Raw genomic sequence first — 15,539 nt, forward strand, 5'->3', positions numbered from 1 at the left:
CAGCATAGGCTATTGCAGAAATGGGGTGGCCTGGACTCAAAATCACTACAGAAATCATTGCAAACATCTCATGGTCCCCGATTCACTTCCGAAATAAAATTGAAAGAATCTGCTTATTTCTTAACTAACAAAACACATTCAGTCAAATGAAATTCAGAGGGATCTGTTCAAGATCACATCTTAAAATACCAAAGACAAGTATAACATTAAAGTACATTAAATTAATTCATTTATATACATGTTTGCCAATAACCCATCGAAAATGCTGAACAAATTAAGGTACTCTTCCCATTCAGACATCAATTTACCAGCTGGCATGACCAAATATTTACCCATCATCTTATATTGATCATATAATGTAAATATCTTCCTGAAAACTGGATTTTCCAACAGATGATTACAAAATAGGGCAAGTAAATTCCCTTCTCCAAATCGCTCTAGAGACATAAAAGATTACTACAAAGTCAGTCAAGTAACTGGACTTCCATTTCTGGGAAAAGCTATTGAAAGCATAGGAATGCCCACCTTAAGAAACACCTTTAAAATCGATCTTCGGACACTAACCATACAAGACTTAAATGACAATCTAGCACAGAAACAGCCAGAATAACAGTAACATACGATGTTTTCAAAGTCCTAGATAAGGGCAAATAGTGCATTGTAGTACTAACATGCTTTAAAAAAGCATTAGATAGTACTGCCAACAGATCGCAACAATCCATGCTGGGTCCAGCACCAAGCTTGTTGGTTTACCCCAAAAAAAAGAAGCTGAACTCTTCCAAACGAAACACTGAATTCAGAAATGAGTCTGTTCTCCAGCTTGAAGAGGTCAGACCACTACACCCAGTACTTTAATCACTAAACTGGCTCCCCAAGTGGAATGCTACTGCATATTATTAGCAACTGGTATTATGCTCAGAGCTCTTCCAAGAGCAACAAAGGTAAAAATCTTGGGATAACAAAAACACCATGTTGTAGTATATCAGCATACTGGCCTGTACAATAATTTAGAAATTAAAAACAGCAACAATGCCCTGTAATATTTGAATATATGAAAGCCAGACTTCAAAGTACTTTACGCGTTAGCAAAATGCTAATTTTAATACTACAGTTTATGCTTTAAAAAGTGTTGCGCTGTTAAAATGCTTTAAAATTAGCGGACACTGTCTAGGCTATATAAAACCATTAAAATGCTTTTTTTGTTTTTGCACTCAATGTCCATCCCACCCATACTAACAATATCTCAAAGATGCGTTATGTACCCACCCAAAGGTGATAACTTTTTTTAAGTGCTCACTCTGAACATGCAGAAGGTACTTTTAGTAGAAGAGCCAAACTGAGAATATTTTATTAAACAAACAATAAATTAACTAGCCCCAGTTGGCCTAGTGTTGTACCTACCGAAGAAAGCTGTTGCAGATGAATATAGTCTGGATGGTGTAAAGACGGAGCTACAGTGTGGAGTTACTGACAGTTGATTAAGGAATTGCACTTGGTTACCGCTCTTGGCTGAAGAGGTTGCTTTTGGTTTCTTGATAGGGAGTGTTTGACAGGAAGACAGCAATGCCAGTCGATCTACAGCTTCTGCTAGGTAGCATACACCTGCCTAGAAACCAGATATCCATATTAGTGTCTAGACCAAATAATGATGAGTTAATTAGTACAAGGATTTTTGATGCAATGGAAGTTGAAGGACAGAGCTGAGTATCTATAGCATATATTGCTATGTAATTCACATAGGTTTTCTGGAATCAAGAAGTCTTATTTTTTTTATTTATTTTACAGTTTTTTTATATAGCGGGAACTTGACCCGAATCGGGTATCAGAGCACTTACATAGCACCAGATGCATTTTTTTAGGGGGTTAGCAATGTCATGAGCAACCTCATGACATTGCTCACATGCGTTGAAACCCTATCCAACGAGAAGGATTAAATATCACTTTGCACAAAACCAAAGACTTCTTAGCTCTGTCCAACAACTTCCAATGGATTAGGTTTTAATGGACAGGGGTATCCCATTCTACAGGATAGCTGAGCACCCCAACGTCTCCCATTAGCAAGGTCTGGCAACCTCTGGGACTGTCACCTCTTGTCTTCGCTATAAGAATCTTTGATGACCTCATCTAAAGAGAATTTAGCAGATTTGCTGTGTATCAACTAGTTAGTGCAAGCCTTGTACACCGGCTAGGATACTTTATGATAACATCATGACCCAGTCTAATGTTCAGGGGATGCAAATAAGAGATCATAGCTCTCCACCTTTCAATGTTCTAAAAAGGGTCCAGTGACAACGAAATGCTGGTACATCACTACCTTTCAACTCAAAGTGCAACCATCCCCTTGTCCTTCTCGCTTGTCTTCCTTGCACGTGTAGACCCGCTACCCCTCCCCCGAAAAACATTTTCCCGGCTTAAAAGCTCCTTCCCCTTTCCTGTTTTTCTTAATCATCTCATTCTGAGGGTGGGTGCCCTACAGTGCAGCAAGATAGAGGTGTTCTTCCCCATCGCCGAGACTCAATGTTGGCAGGGCCTAGGGGGACTCTTCAGATTGACAAGCAGGCACTGCGGCAGGAGCAGAGATCCCATGAGTGGCTCAATATGTGCATACGCTCTGGGGCACTTCCCGATTGTGGAGGGCAGTGTCTTTCCTACACAGAAGCGCTATCAGGAACTTCCTATTTGGAGGGAGCGATGACTCTCCAAGAAAGGGATTTTGCTGTACAGCTGGGGATAGCTATGCTCTCCCATGCTGGTAGGGTGGAATGGCAGATAAGGGGGGTACTCCTATTGGTCTCTAGCTATGCTGTGGCCTTTTAGGGTTGGCCTCCTGTTCTTTGATTTTGCTCTATTGGTGGCCTGTATGGGTCTTCATTATTGGGCTATGATAATTTGCAGGTCTTATACAAGGTCTGCTTTTTCACTTTTTGGTGTCTTCAAATGGAGGGGGGAAACGGTGAGATAAGCGAATGCTTTCGCCTCATCTCTCTATGGGTGAGGAGGGAGAGGTGTCTGAGCAGCAGACCAGTCACTCTCCTGAGACTGAGGAAAGATTGACGGCTGGGTACGTTCATGCTATGATTGAGGAGGCTTGGTAAAGGCTTTAGCTGCTAAGCCTTCTCATCCCAGGAAGAAGTCTGTGGATGTATCCTCCGATACAGTGACTCTTTGCCAGAGAGATCTAGTTCCTCTGGTGGGAAGTTTATTTCCAGAGAAGAATTGGGGGGCATATTATTACACATATGGGACGATTTCGGTCCACCTCCCCCTGCTGAAGAGGATGCTGGTGGTCTCTTACGTCAATTTTCCAAAAAGGCTCCTGTGGCTCGTCTTTCCATCCCAAAACCAAGGAGCCCATTTTTATGGGTTGGAAGCAGCCAGATAATTAGCAAATTCCTACGTTTCTGCTGAAACCTCATCAGTTGGAGGAGGCAGAAGTTGTACTGCCCAAGGCCATTAAAGTGGACTCTATTTTAGCTCACTTACTGAGTAGATCATCCTTGAACCCTGAGGAGTGTTCACCATCGGACACTACAGACAAGAAGGTGGGTGCCGACCTCAAACGCTGTTTTGGGGGTTGCGAATTTGGTACTACGGGCAGCCTCCCAATGCTGCTTTAAGTTCACAATTTTTGATGAAAATATTTGACTATCTGGTAGAAATGATGCAAGGAGTGGATGTATCAGCGATTTTGGTACAGATCACTCTGCCCTATACCGCGGGCCACTTGCTAGACTGAATAGCCTTCTGCTATCCCTAGTGTGGGCCGGCGGGTGGAGCTGGGTGAAGTTGGAGGTGCTCAAGTTGGATGGGCCTGGGTCTTCTGGACTTACGACTGTACTACAATATGCTGCGCAGTGCTTCTCAGAGGGCTCGAATGGTGAGAAGGACTTACTAGTGGAGTGGGGCGAGATGGAGGATTTTCTGGGATGTCTGATGAAGGGTTCAGGGGTCCCAGATGACTGCCCTTTATACTTCATCTTGTTACAGAGGTATAAGAACAGGTGGTCACCCTGGTGTTTCGCAGGGCTCATATGCTAGACTGTTGCCCCTTAGGTGGTCACCTTGTTTTCTACAGATACAAACAGTGATGGATCTCATGCAATGGTACGCTGGGGGAGGGTGCTCCACAGCTGGAGACCTTTACCTAAACTGCACCTTCTTCACAATGGAAGAGGCCCGGGACTGCCATCAGCTATGACCCGGTCAATTTCTATTGTGTGTGTATATATGTATCCCGGATGGCCCGCGAGATATGGGCTACCTTCCTGGCGGAGCCGGAGGAATCGCAGACACTACAGTTTCTGCTGAACCCAGCCACCACCAGAGGAATGTTGTCACTCATTTACAAGGCCCTGAAAGCTGGCCGTAGGGTGGACATGACGAAGGACTAGTGACAGATGGTCGAAGGACTAGTGACAGATGGTCAAAAGACGACGGGTGTTTGCACAGGTACGCGAGGCTGCCAGCAACATCCGCTTCAAACTCACACAGTTACACTACTTGCAACATACCCATCGGACGCCTCAGCGACTGTATAGATTTACTGTGGTGCACTCCCCAGCATGCCATCGGTGAGGAATGAAGCCGCAAATGTTTCTTCATGTGACTTGGGGCTGCGCAAGGCTGTGGATTTATTGGGACGGGATATTACACGAACTACGGGAGGTCACCAGAGTCTAGATCACGCCCTCAGTCAAACACTGCATGCTGTCAACTCTAAAAACAGACACAAATGCAACAAAAGTTTGCACTGCTGCGACTGGTGCTGGCCAAGCGTCGCATTGAAGTACATTGGGCATGTCCCAGCCCCCACCGTCAGATGGCGGGCAGACTTGCACGAGTGGGGTGTGGCAAAGGAGAGATGGCTAAAATTGTTTTGTACAGATGAGAATGCAGAGCGGGACCTGCAGGTACGGGGTGGTATGTTGGAAGGGCTGTTGGCTGAGGAGTCGCAGCAAGCTGCACCCTCCGGGCATTCTCAGGTCATGAAGTCAGCTGTGTCCCTGGGGACTACAAGGGCAGATGCCCCGGGTCCCTTAACGGTGTGCAGCTGAGTCTGTGTGGTTGTGTGAATGGGGAGGAGTGAGTGAGCGCGTATAAATCGTATACACATCCGCAGAAACTGATTGGGAATGGGTCTCTCTCTGCAGTTTTTACAACAGCTGTATGTCAGTGGAGGTAAGATGGTTTGACAGGTTGGGCTCCAAATCTCCTTTGTCATCTAAATCCTGCCTCCCAGGCCAGTCCACCATGTGGGGGATGTCTAGCCAACATAGAAATTCCTTGTATCCCCGATTCCACTCCTCTCCCCTTACATACAAACACCTGGGAAGGAAGAACACTGGCTGGTCTGCTGCTGCCACTGCTGTTAACTATTGATAATTGCTTGGGGGCGGAGTTATTTTTTTAATTTGTACATGGTTTGTTTCCTATCCTGCTCTGGAATCATATTCGCGCACTACCATGCACCTGCGATTTGCCAGCTGTCATTTTAATTGACATGGTTGGGATTTTCCCCCAGGATTGTACAGAGCCATGGCCTGCAATACTGGATTACTATAATGTATGCCTCTTGTACATTGCTGGCTGCATAGGGTTATAACCAGGCGTCTTTTGTGCCGCTCTTGTATGTGCCATTCTGTAGAATTTTATACTGAGCGATTACTGAATGAAAACACGTTAAAAGAAAATAAAGATTTTAGTACAGAGGGAACAGCAGTCAAATTTCTTAAAGGATCTTTCCGCTGATACCATAAAAGCTCCACCTGTTGCTTCTAGGACAGTGGTGATGGCTCGTCAACATCTATGGCTCAGCGATTGGATCGCAGAAAGAGTCCCCGATGAAGCTTCCATTCAAGGGCAAGAAGCTCTTGAGTGACCAGCTAGATGACATGATGAAAAAAAATCTTTTAAAAACAAGAAATATTCCTGGCCATACAAGTCCTCTTCTGGGAGGACCTTCAAATCCTGGTATAGGGAATCTAAAGATGGTCTTAAGAGAGTACAAGTTGTACTCTTCAAACAGTCACAAATACCAGCCCCGTAAACCAGGGAGGTCTCAGGAAGGGCCCAATAATGCAGGACCCTCAACATGGCAATCCTGACTATTCCGAATCTCCAGCCTTGTATGTGGTGGGAGGAAGGCTCCACGACTTTTTTCCCTCAGTGGAAAACATCTATCACAGATCGTTGGGATCTGAGCATCATTCAGAACAGATACTTCATAGAGTTCAACTCTCTGCCTCCAGACTCGGGATGCATCTCTACTCCTGTCCCCAGAATTCCAGCCCAGAGGAAAGGCTTATGGGACAGGATTACAGTGTTGCTGTTGAAGGCGGCAATTTTCCCTGTTCTCCAGGAAAAGCAGAGCCAGGGGGTGTATTCTATTCTGTTTTAGGTGAGTTGCCCAAGTCTTCAATTTGAAAAGAGTCAACCAATGGATCAGGACTGCATTTGCGCATTGCGATTTGCCATACTCATTCCACTGGTTTCTGCTGAAGTGCACGTGCATATTCATCACACACACACACATCAGTAGTTTTTCCATTTCGAGGTAGGGCTCCCACTGTCAATTCTGTGCGCTTCAATTTGGGTTGAAATCTGCCTCACTGGTTTTCATAAAGGTTCTGGCTACATCATCAAGGAATTTGAATCAGTCATATCTGGACGATTGTTTGGTGTCTGTCTATTCAGCCAGTCAAGCAACAGACCATGTAAATCGAGTAGTCCAGGTGTCGACATCTCACAGATTTCTTATCAACACCCAGAAATTTTACAGTTGCTTCCAGTAGAGGATTGTTTTCATCAGAGCCAGATGTCACATAGGCCTGGGTGTGGTCATGCTTCAGCCTACAGGATGCAAAAATATTCAACCCCATATACGAGGCCTTCGGATGGCTCCCCTTTCACGGATGTTGGACTGGATGCGAGCACAGGGGGATTTGGCAGACATCGTCTTTTTGGTTCCCTGGGCTCGCTTCCATCTGAACATCCTCATTTGCGGTCTGCTTCAGTCCTGGGATCTCACCTCACAGGATATGTCTCGCCATCTTTCTGTGTCAAAGGTCATGAGGCAGGAAGTGGCTTGGTGGTTGCATCCATTAAATCTTCTGATGGGGGCGCCCTTATGTCCTCTCCTTTCAGTCATAATTACTACTGATGCAAGCAAGAAGGGATGGGGTGCTTGGATAGCTTCACATCAGGTACAGGGTCTGTGGTTAGTCTCTCAAAGTGTCATAAAGGCAAACTTGAAGAAACTCCAAGCCATTTGTTTATCCCTCCAAGCCTTCTCCCCATGGATTCTGCACAAGACGGTACTGATCAGGAGAGACAATACAATGGCAAAGTCCTACATCAACTGGCAGGGAGGGACAAAGGACTTGTCCCTATCCCTCATTTCGAATCGTATTTTCTCATAGAGGCAGACTCATCTCCTGTCTCTGATGGCAGGTTATATTCAGGGTCTTCTGAACTCCCGAGCGGATGTGTTGAGCAGGGTGATTCCCCCTCTCACAACTTTTGTCCCTCTCCAAGATTGTTCAGTCTGATTTGTCAGTGATGGGTGTGTCCGGTGGTGGCATTGGTGGATCTGTTTAAGTCTTCCCGCATTGATCTGCTTCTCCGGTTTTGCTCCATGGTGAGAGAGGCTTAAACTTGGAGGATAGATATCCTATCCCTGGTCTCGGGACCTTCTGTTTGATTTCCCTCCTTTCCCTTTGATCCAGAAGTTACTGATCAGGGTGAGGAGGGAAGGGGCTCAAGGTAGTCCTGCTTGGTCGGGCATGGGGAAGCTCTTCTTGGTTTACTCTTCTAGGGAGGATGAGGAGGGGCAGGGAGTGGGTGCTGACCACAAGTCCATCTCCTCTAATCTTCACGCTCCTTAAGGAAGAGTCTCCGATTCGTCTCAAGTTTACGGTTTGGAGACTGAGTGGGCAGGATTGATGGATCAAAGCTTCTCTGCTGCCATTTCCTTTTCTATTCAGACTGCCAGGAGACCTTGCACTAGGGCTTCCTATGCTCAGCACTGGGTTTCCTTTGGGAAATGGTGTGTGAAGCAGGAGGTTGTGCCCATGTCTGTGTAAAGTGAGGGTATTCACAAATAAATAGGCTTGAGGCAAATAAGTTCCTTTTCTTCTGTGTTTAGTTACATAAAACAGGAACCCACAGGAGTGCGTCCATGTTCAGTGCCTTTCTGTCTTTAACTGCCAAGAAGTCACTTTTGGAACACAGCCGATGTGCACACAGTCATGGGCCATGAATCAAAGAACAACATGTTTATTGCATGCACAACTGTGAGAATCAAAGCATCACAAATACAGGACACATGGAACGGTACGCAACAAAGAAATGATTATCACAGTAATGTACCAAGATAACATCTTGTCCCCTTTTATGAAGTGAAAACAATTTAATAAAGATACAAATCTCTGGATTCCTCTTTACTCAACAGATGGAAAGGAGAGATGCCAGTAGTTGTATGTCGATTAATTTAATAAGACTAGAGTTTTCTGCGCAAGATGTTTTCTATAGGCACATTACTTGCCAGGGCTGTTTGTATCCCCTCTTTCATAAACCTGTTCATTCGTTCCACAAGTCCATTGGAAGAAGGTGAATAAAGAGAGACCCTAAGACGTTTGACATGATGAAATAGCAGAAAATTCTTCATTTGAGCTGAAACGAAAGGAGACCTGTTGTCAGTTACCAATTCTTTGGGACTGCCCTCAGAGTTGAAGACCCTGTTTAAAAATGTAATAAACTGACAGAGTGTTGGGGAGCAGACACACTCTAATTCAACCTATTTTGACTAATAGTCCACCAAGACCATGATAATTTTTGTCAGAAGGCAGAAGATCAAACAGACCAGCAACATCTAATGCAAGTTTGCTCCAAGCCTCATCAGGTATAAGCACCACATGCAAAGGGGGGGCGAGTGGTTCTCCAGTGCTCATCAGACAGGTTTGACATTTATTGATTCACTGCAACAGATTACTATCCATTGAAGGCCACCATAAACGCAGTTTTTATTATTCTCCATTTACCACCAACCCCTAAATGTCCTTCGTGCGCGGACTCAATGAGTTTTATGTGCAGAGACCGTGGAGGAGTACAATGATCAGCACGCATAAGTATCCCTTTAGCTATTGACAGTTCATTAGAAATGTGTGCAGTCGTTTCAGAGGAAATGAAAGTGATCACTCCTTGGGCCAACCTTTTCTTGCCAAGCCCATTGCAGTCCGTAAAACTTCATCTTCTTTAGATGCATCCAACCAATCCTTGTAATGTACCACCCCAAGAGACTCTACCATGTCATCAATATTAGCAACAACATTCTACATCATTCTGCATCTAGCATTGTGTTTTGCAGGGGCAATCTGGATGGGCAGTCTGCCCTGACATTTTGTCCTCCAATAATATACCTGAAAAAAAAATTGAATTCTTGTAATAGAGACAAAAGTCTCACCAATCTTGCAGAGGCCTTGCCTGTTCCATTGCCATTTCAGAGATGTAATAACATTTATGATCGGTAAATATCTTGAATTGTGTTCCCCACAAAAATGTTTCATTTTTCTACAGTCCAAGAACAGGCAAGAGCCTCCCTTTCAATTGTACTATAGTGAGACTCTGCTTGTTTCATGCTTCTGGATGCAAAACCAACGGTATGTTCAGCACCTGAAATCCATTGACAGCACGGCACTTAGGGCGCACTGAGTAGCATCAACAGTCAGAATCCATTGTTGGCCAGCAACATATAACAAACAACAGATGCATTGAGAACTAAATTATCCCTCATTGGAAGTGATATCTCCCCCCCCCCAACTAAAAGGGACACCCTCCTTAAGCAAAGAGTGTAAAGGCTGAACAATCTGAGCATATCCAGGCACAACCTGGAATAATACTCAGTCATTCCCAGGGATGATCTTAATGTGTCCTTATCTTTAGGAGGTGGGACTTACGAAATAGCTTGAGTAAGGGAAAACGTAGATGTAATCCCCAAGGAAGTTAGTGTAACCCAAATAATCCAGACTGTCAGTTAAAAGTTTGCACTTGTCATGTCCCAGAGTGATCCCAACAAATGTAAAGACGTTTAAAACCTTTGGTAAAATTGTCATATGGTCTGATGCGGTCCAAGAAGAAAAAAATAAAAAAAAAAAAAAATAATCACAACATCGTTCTTATAGGCCTGCACAACATCAATCCCTCCCAGAATTGATCCAGTTTTCAGAAATTTATGGCAGATGAGGCCAGACCGAAAGGTAATATAAGAAATGTATATGTCTCAAACGGGGTTACAAATGTGCTGAGATCACTTGATTCTGGGGTGAGCCGAATCTGATGATATGCAGACCCTAAGTCCAAAAGGCTGAACACTTTAGAACCTCCAATGTTAGCAAGCAAATCCTGAAACTTCGGGAATGGGCGACAGTCAACTATGATATTTTTATTAAGCGTGCGCAAGTCAGCACATAAATGAATATATTCACATTTCTTGCGCACTACCACAATGGGACTGACCCATTCTGAGGTATCTGTGGAGGTAATCACAGCTTCAACAACTAACTTGTCCAATAAATGCTTGAGATCATCCCTTATGCTAAGGGGAACTGGCCCAACTTTATGAGCAATTGGAATAGCATTCTGTTTGAGCTTTATAACATGTTCAAACTTGGCAATTCTACCAATCTTAGACTCAAAACCTCGAGGAAAAATCCCTAAATGTTTTTGTGAGTCTTCCTCACCATCTCCCAAATATGTTACTAGGGCAACTTGTTAATAATTTACTTGAACAGGATTCTCTGAACCAGGAACATATTTCAAACCCATTTAAGCAAGATCCTGTCACCCTACAATGTTTTCCCCTTTATTGCTACACAGCCATTTGTTTTAACATGTCTAACCAAACGAGACACATTCTCTACAAAATAGCCCAACATATCAATGTTATCTCCATAAGCTTTAGGAATAATATAAGTTTGTTGTAGTTGCACCTTAGAGAACCAATGCTTGTGTGAAAGTTGATCAGAAATAATGGTGACAGGAGCACCGTAGTCCGAATAGTCATATCCCCAGCACAACTTGACAAAACAAGCATTTAGCCTGGTGTAGCCAGACCTGCATCAATGGTTAGCAGCAATTTTTGAAAATCGTCCTGCAAACATTCACTGTGCGCATATTCATCCTTACCTTGAACATAATTTGCATGAACATGGCTCACTTGGACTACACTCTGCATACGGATTGGAAATGACCATACTTGCAACACTTGACATTTCTTTCCAAGAGCTAGACAATTGGGGTTATTACTCAGACGTGAGCGAGAACCTCACCTGAAGCATACTGTACCAGACCTCTTTGAAACAACTGTTCACCCAGTTTCTAAAGGAACCCACGTTAACAGACTCTGCATCATGTACCAAACTACATGTAGAGTAACTGGGAGACTCCTTAGCAATATATTTTGATGAAACAAATAGCCTGTTCAACTCCCTTTGCCACATCTATTACTTCGGGAAGGGTCCCTATAACTCAGGATCCGCTTTTGTATTTTCTTAGACAAGCAACTATATACAAATTTATCTGAGATATATGTATCCAGTGCTGTTCCAAAACTGCAGTTAGATGCCCAGTTTCTAAGAGCCAACATGTACTCTCCTACAGTTTCATCTACTTCCATTTAATAAAATTAGAAACACTCCAACAGGACGCTGGGTTGTTCCAAGAATTTATTTAACCTTTGTATGGCTTCAATATACACATTCTAGTAATCATCATCACCAGAGGGAGGATCAAAGAAGGTAAATTGTTGAATATTTGCTGCCTTCATAACTGAAACATAGTGCTAATTTTCTCTTCAGTGAAAGTATTTCTGAATCAGTTGCCACCACAAAGTTTTCAAATGAGCGAAACCAAATTTTACACAGTAGCTTTGGTTTCCCAGGCAATGGCAAAAATGGTGCAAGTTGAACAACTTGTTGAGAAGTAGCCATAATGTGGAACAAGCACAGAGTAAACCACAAACTTTTATATTAATGCAGCAAAGAGTTCTCAAAACAGCAACAAAATTATGAGCAAGCACCTACCGCAAAGTTGGCAAAGTCATGTCCGAGGAAGGTTAGACCAATTGTTTAGCACACCAAAAAGGCGTGTGCTCATCTCCGATAATAACCTGGAAATGAGAAAGCTTGAGCAGATGGATTCATACTCCGATTGCCTTGGCTTATTCTCAGTTTTTCATCCCATCACCATTTGGGGTAGGTCGACTTCTATGGCCAAGTGTCAAGGGGCTTCCTTGGCTGACGTTCGTAGGGCAGCCACTTGAGCGATCCAGTCTACATTTATCAAGCACTACAGTCATTCAGGGTCCTGCAGGGGTGGATCTTTTGGGGTCTAAAGTTTTTGTCTGCAGTTAAGTAACCATGGTTTTCTTCACAAAATTAAGGCAGTTTTCTGAATTTATTCAGTTGTCCTTGCTTTCTTTAGCTTGGATACATCTCAACATGTAAGGTAGATAAGCAAAAAGGACGAGGGGGGTAATACTTCAATTATTTACCGGTTTACATTACTTCAAGTCCTATCAACTTCCCTCCCTCCCGCCCTGTATGTCCAGGCCTACTGGGTTTAGTGGAGCTTATTGCCAATAGGCCTGAGCGGTAAATTCCGTTCCACTTGCGGAACTTGGGTAATTTCGCGTTCCGCAGAGAACGCAGAATTGGCAAAAATTGCGCGATACGCTGCTTTTTTGGCTTGGTCATGCTTTCAAAATGCGTGTTCGCAAGATATTTCCCCCCCCCCCCAAGCACACAAACAGCGTTCGCCAACAGGAAAAAAGCCTCGCGAACGGAACAACCAATTCCGCATGTTCACGGAACTCTGCGTGCTCGCGAGGATTTTTTCGCAGAGATTTGCGTAGTGCAACTACACAAATTCCACCAAACTCTAGTTGCCAATACAGAAGAGGGGTGGTGTAGCTTTTATGCTGGGAAAAGGAATGTCGAAGGGAGGCCACAACATGTAAGGAAGCCAAGCGAGAGAAGAACTCCGAGTAATGCAATTAACAGTAAGTGATGGAAGCATTACTGCATACAGCTTGGGGTGTTTATTTTTTTTAAGTAACATGCTGTTAAAAAGCGAAGGGGTCATGGGGAGAAGGTTAGTTTGCACAATGCCAGCCACTCTTAGTCCAGATGACCCTAGGAGAAAAGACTTGGAGGTAGACAACGCGTAGCTACAGGTGGAAACAGCGCATCCACCAAGACAAGTCACTGGCTGGCCCACGGTCAGTTGCATGAGAGAGCACCATACCCACGCTGCCGAAGACACTACTGAATAACTGTCTTCACTGAACCCCAGAACACGTAATTTCGCTCTACTTTAAAGTTAAATAACTGTTCAAACTCCCACCACACAGTCCGTTGCAGCATAATGTGAGGACACAGCAGGGGGCTTGTTATCACACAGGCGTGTTCAGCGCAAGCAAATCACCGTGCTAACTAGAACAATACATTATAAGTATTCAGCGAAACTGGACTTTCAAGAAACGTGTTAATGAGTAAAGCACAAGAGCACATTTATAAATCAAAACTCGTACCCAAAATAGAGGCGCAAATGTCCTTTTGCTTCCTATGCATTTCAGTGTGCTGTAATAGAAGCCTGGCAGTTGACACCGCAGCGCATCCTGTTGTCTTGGAAAGGCTTAATTAAATAAGGAGCAAGAACCGCCCTCCCAGAGCTCTGTTGGAAGCTGAGCACCTCGTCCCGCGTAGCCTTCTGGACAGGTCGGCGTCTCCTTACCTCTTTCATAGTGGACGACCGAGGAAGCCGCAGGCCATGGTGGCTCAAAAGCCTGAGCGGGAGGGCCACCCAGTCGCAGGCGCGGAGGCCGGACCGGGCCCTGCATACACTCCGGACGGTCTTCGGAGGCGGCGCGTAGGGTGGGGCGAAGAATCAGACTCAGGAGCTGCTTCAGAGGGATGGATGGAGAACTAAATGCGAGCCTTCACGCTCGTGACGTAGGTATGCACCGTGTGGCTTTCGGCAGCCGGACGCACGACGGATCTGCCGTAAAGTCTGTATCCCACAAACCACAGTGTACTACTCGCCTGCGATTCTCATGGGTCACCGTTTAGTAGTTTCGGTCGCTCCATACTACTCCAGTGCAGTTTAAAGCAGTTGGCTTCGCGTGATTTTCCTTTATCAATTGTCCGTGGGTCTTTTGTGGGAAATAAACTCCTCCCTTATACAGGAACAGACAGAAGTAAACGATCGCAGAGATGCGTTTTCTTCGGAACTTGATGGCTTTTCTGTTCTTTTCGTATTGTTGAAGTGTCAGCAAAAGAAGATAGATGACAAGCAGAAATGTAAACTTAATATTTATTAAGTTACAGAGGCCCATATGCAGCCAGCAGTAAGCACGGCAGACCGGGGAAGCAATTAGTAGAAGAATGAGCCAACATTCCATGACGTGAACTATATACAATATCAAGGTTCTATGTGAGGTCACAATGCCACAGGAGGTGGAAGGTGTGTGAAGTGCATACAACCTTAACAATAAACTTTATTATACAACAGAACCAGTACAACATCTCTCTTTTTTGTATACAATAAGATTAATATGTCACGAAATCTTTGTACTTGTTAGGAAAACTGGAAAATCTTCCAGAACTAGTTCAACCACCCTCAAAGAAATTGCAAGAAGATACATCATTGTCAGAGGAACTGGTTGAATTAGGTTGAATGGTAACACTGGAACTATCTGCATTCATATTCTCATTTTGTTCGTATTCATTTCTCCTTAAAGTGCAACTGGGATAACAATGTTCCATCAGTTGTGATTACATCACAAGGTATACCATCTAGATTATGTGGAGATGCATTAGATTCTCCCTTTTGTACTTTGTAGGGTTTTTTAGCGATGACCCAGTCTCCCTTTTCTATCTCTTTGACAGTTGTTCGATGAATTTTGTCATGGTAATTTTTAGACCTAAGTTGGATTTCTTGTATTCTCTCTTAAACCCTAAGTTTGTCATTGTCAATCTCAACAACACTAGGATTTCTTTCCTCAAAACAACTAAACTTTGGAGTAAGAATAGTATCCGGTGTTGTTGTAACTGTTCACTTTCTCTTGTATGAACTCCTTAACAGAGAATCTTGCAGCAATAGCTAGCTGGACATCTTCTTTTATGACGCTGTTGATTATTTCAACCTGTCCATTGGATTTGGGTGAGTATCAAGGTGTTTTCTCTTGTTCAATGCAATTTTCTTTTAAAAATTAGACCACTTTTTCTGAGGTGAGTTGCTTTCCATTATCAGAGACCATGACACGTGGAAGTCCTTCAATGGCAAAACATCTTTTTAAAAATGCAATCACTGAATCAGTGTCAATTACTGCTACAAATTCAAAATAAATCCCTTTACTGCAATAATCTGTTAAAACTATTATATATCTACAGTCATGTTCTAAAATATTGAAGGGACCTGCAAAATCTATGGCAATTTTGTACCATGGAACAGTAGGAATAGAAACAAGCTGCATTTCATTTACT

At 43.8% G+C, this 15,539-nt stretch overlaps 1 protein-coding gene across 7 annotated transcripts in view; it reads right to left on the bottom strand.

Annotated features, from left to right (window-relative positions):
* Nucleotides 1–15,539, bottom strand: part of ARL13B (ARF like GTPase 13B) — a 672,441-nt gene that overhangs the window by 564,636 nt on the left and 92,266 nt on the right. The window contains exons 1-2 of one of the 7 annotated variants that reach the window (XM_085622341.1): nt 13,789–14,352; nt 1,402–1,606 (exon numbers count right to left, since the gene is read on the bottom strand). The exons of 1 other annotated variant lie outside the window; for it this stretch is intronic. The gene's annotated coding sequence lies outside the window, so the exon portion shown is untranslated. Of the gene's footprint in view, nt 1–1,401; nt 1,607–13,585; nt 14,360–15,539 lie in introns of those variants that run through there. 5 more of the 7 variants (XM_085622343.1, XM_085622338.1, XM_085622344.1 and 2 more) reach the window with 5 other exon arrangements.

The sequence above is a fragment of the Triturus cristatus genome, chromosome 8 (assembly GCF_964204655.1).
Source record: "Triturus cristatus chromosome 8, aTriCri1.1, whole genome shotgun sequence".
NCBI lineage: Eukaryota > Metazoa > Chordata > Amphibia > Caudata > Salamandridae > Triturus > Triturus cristatus.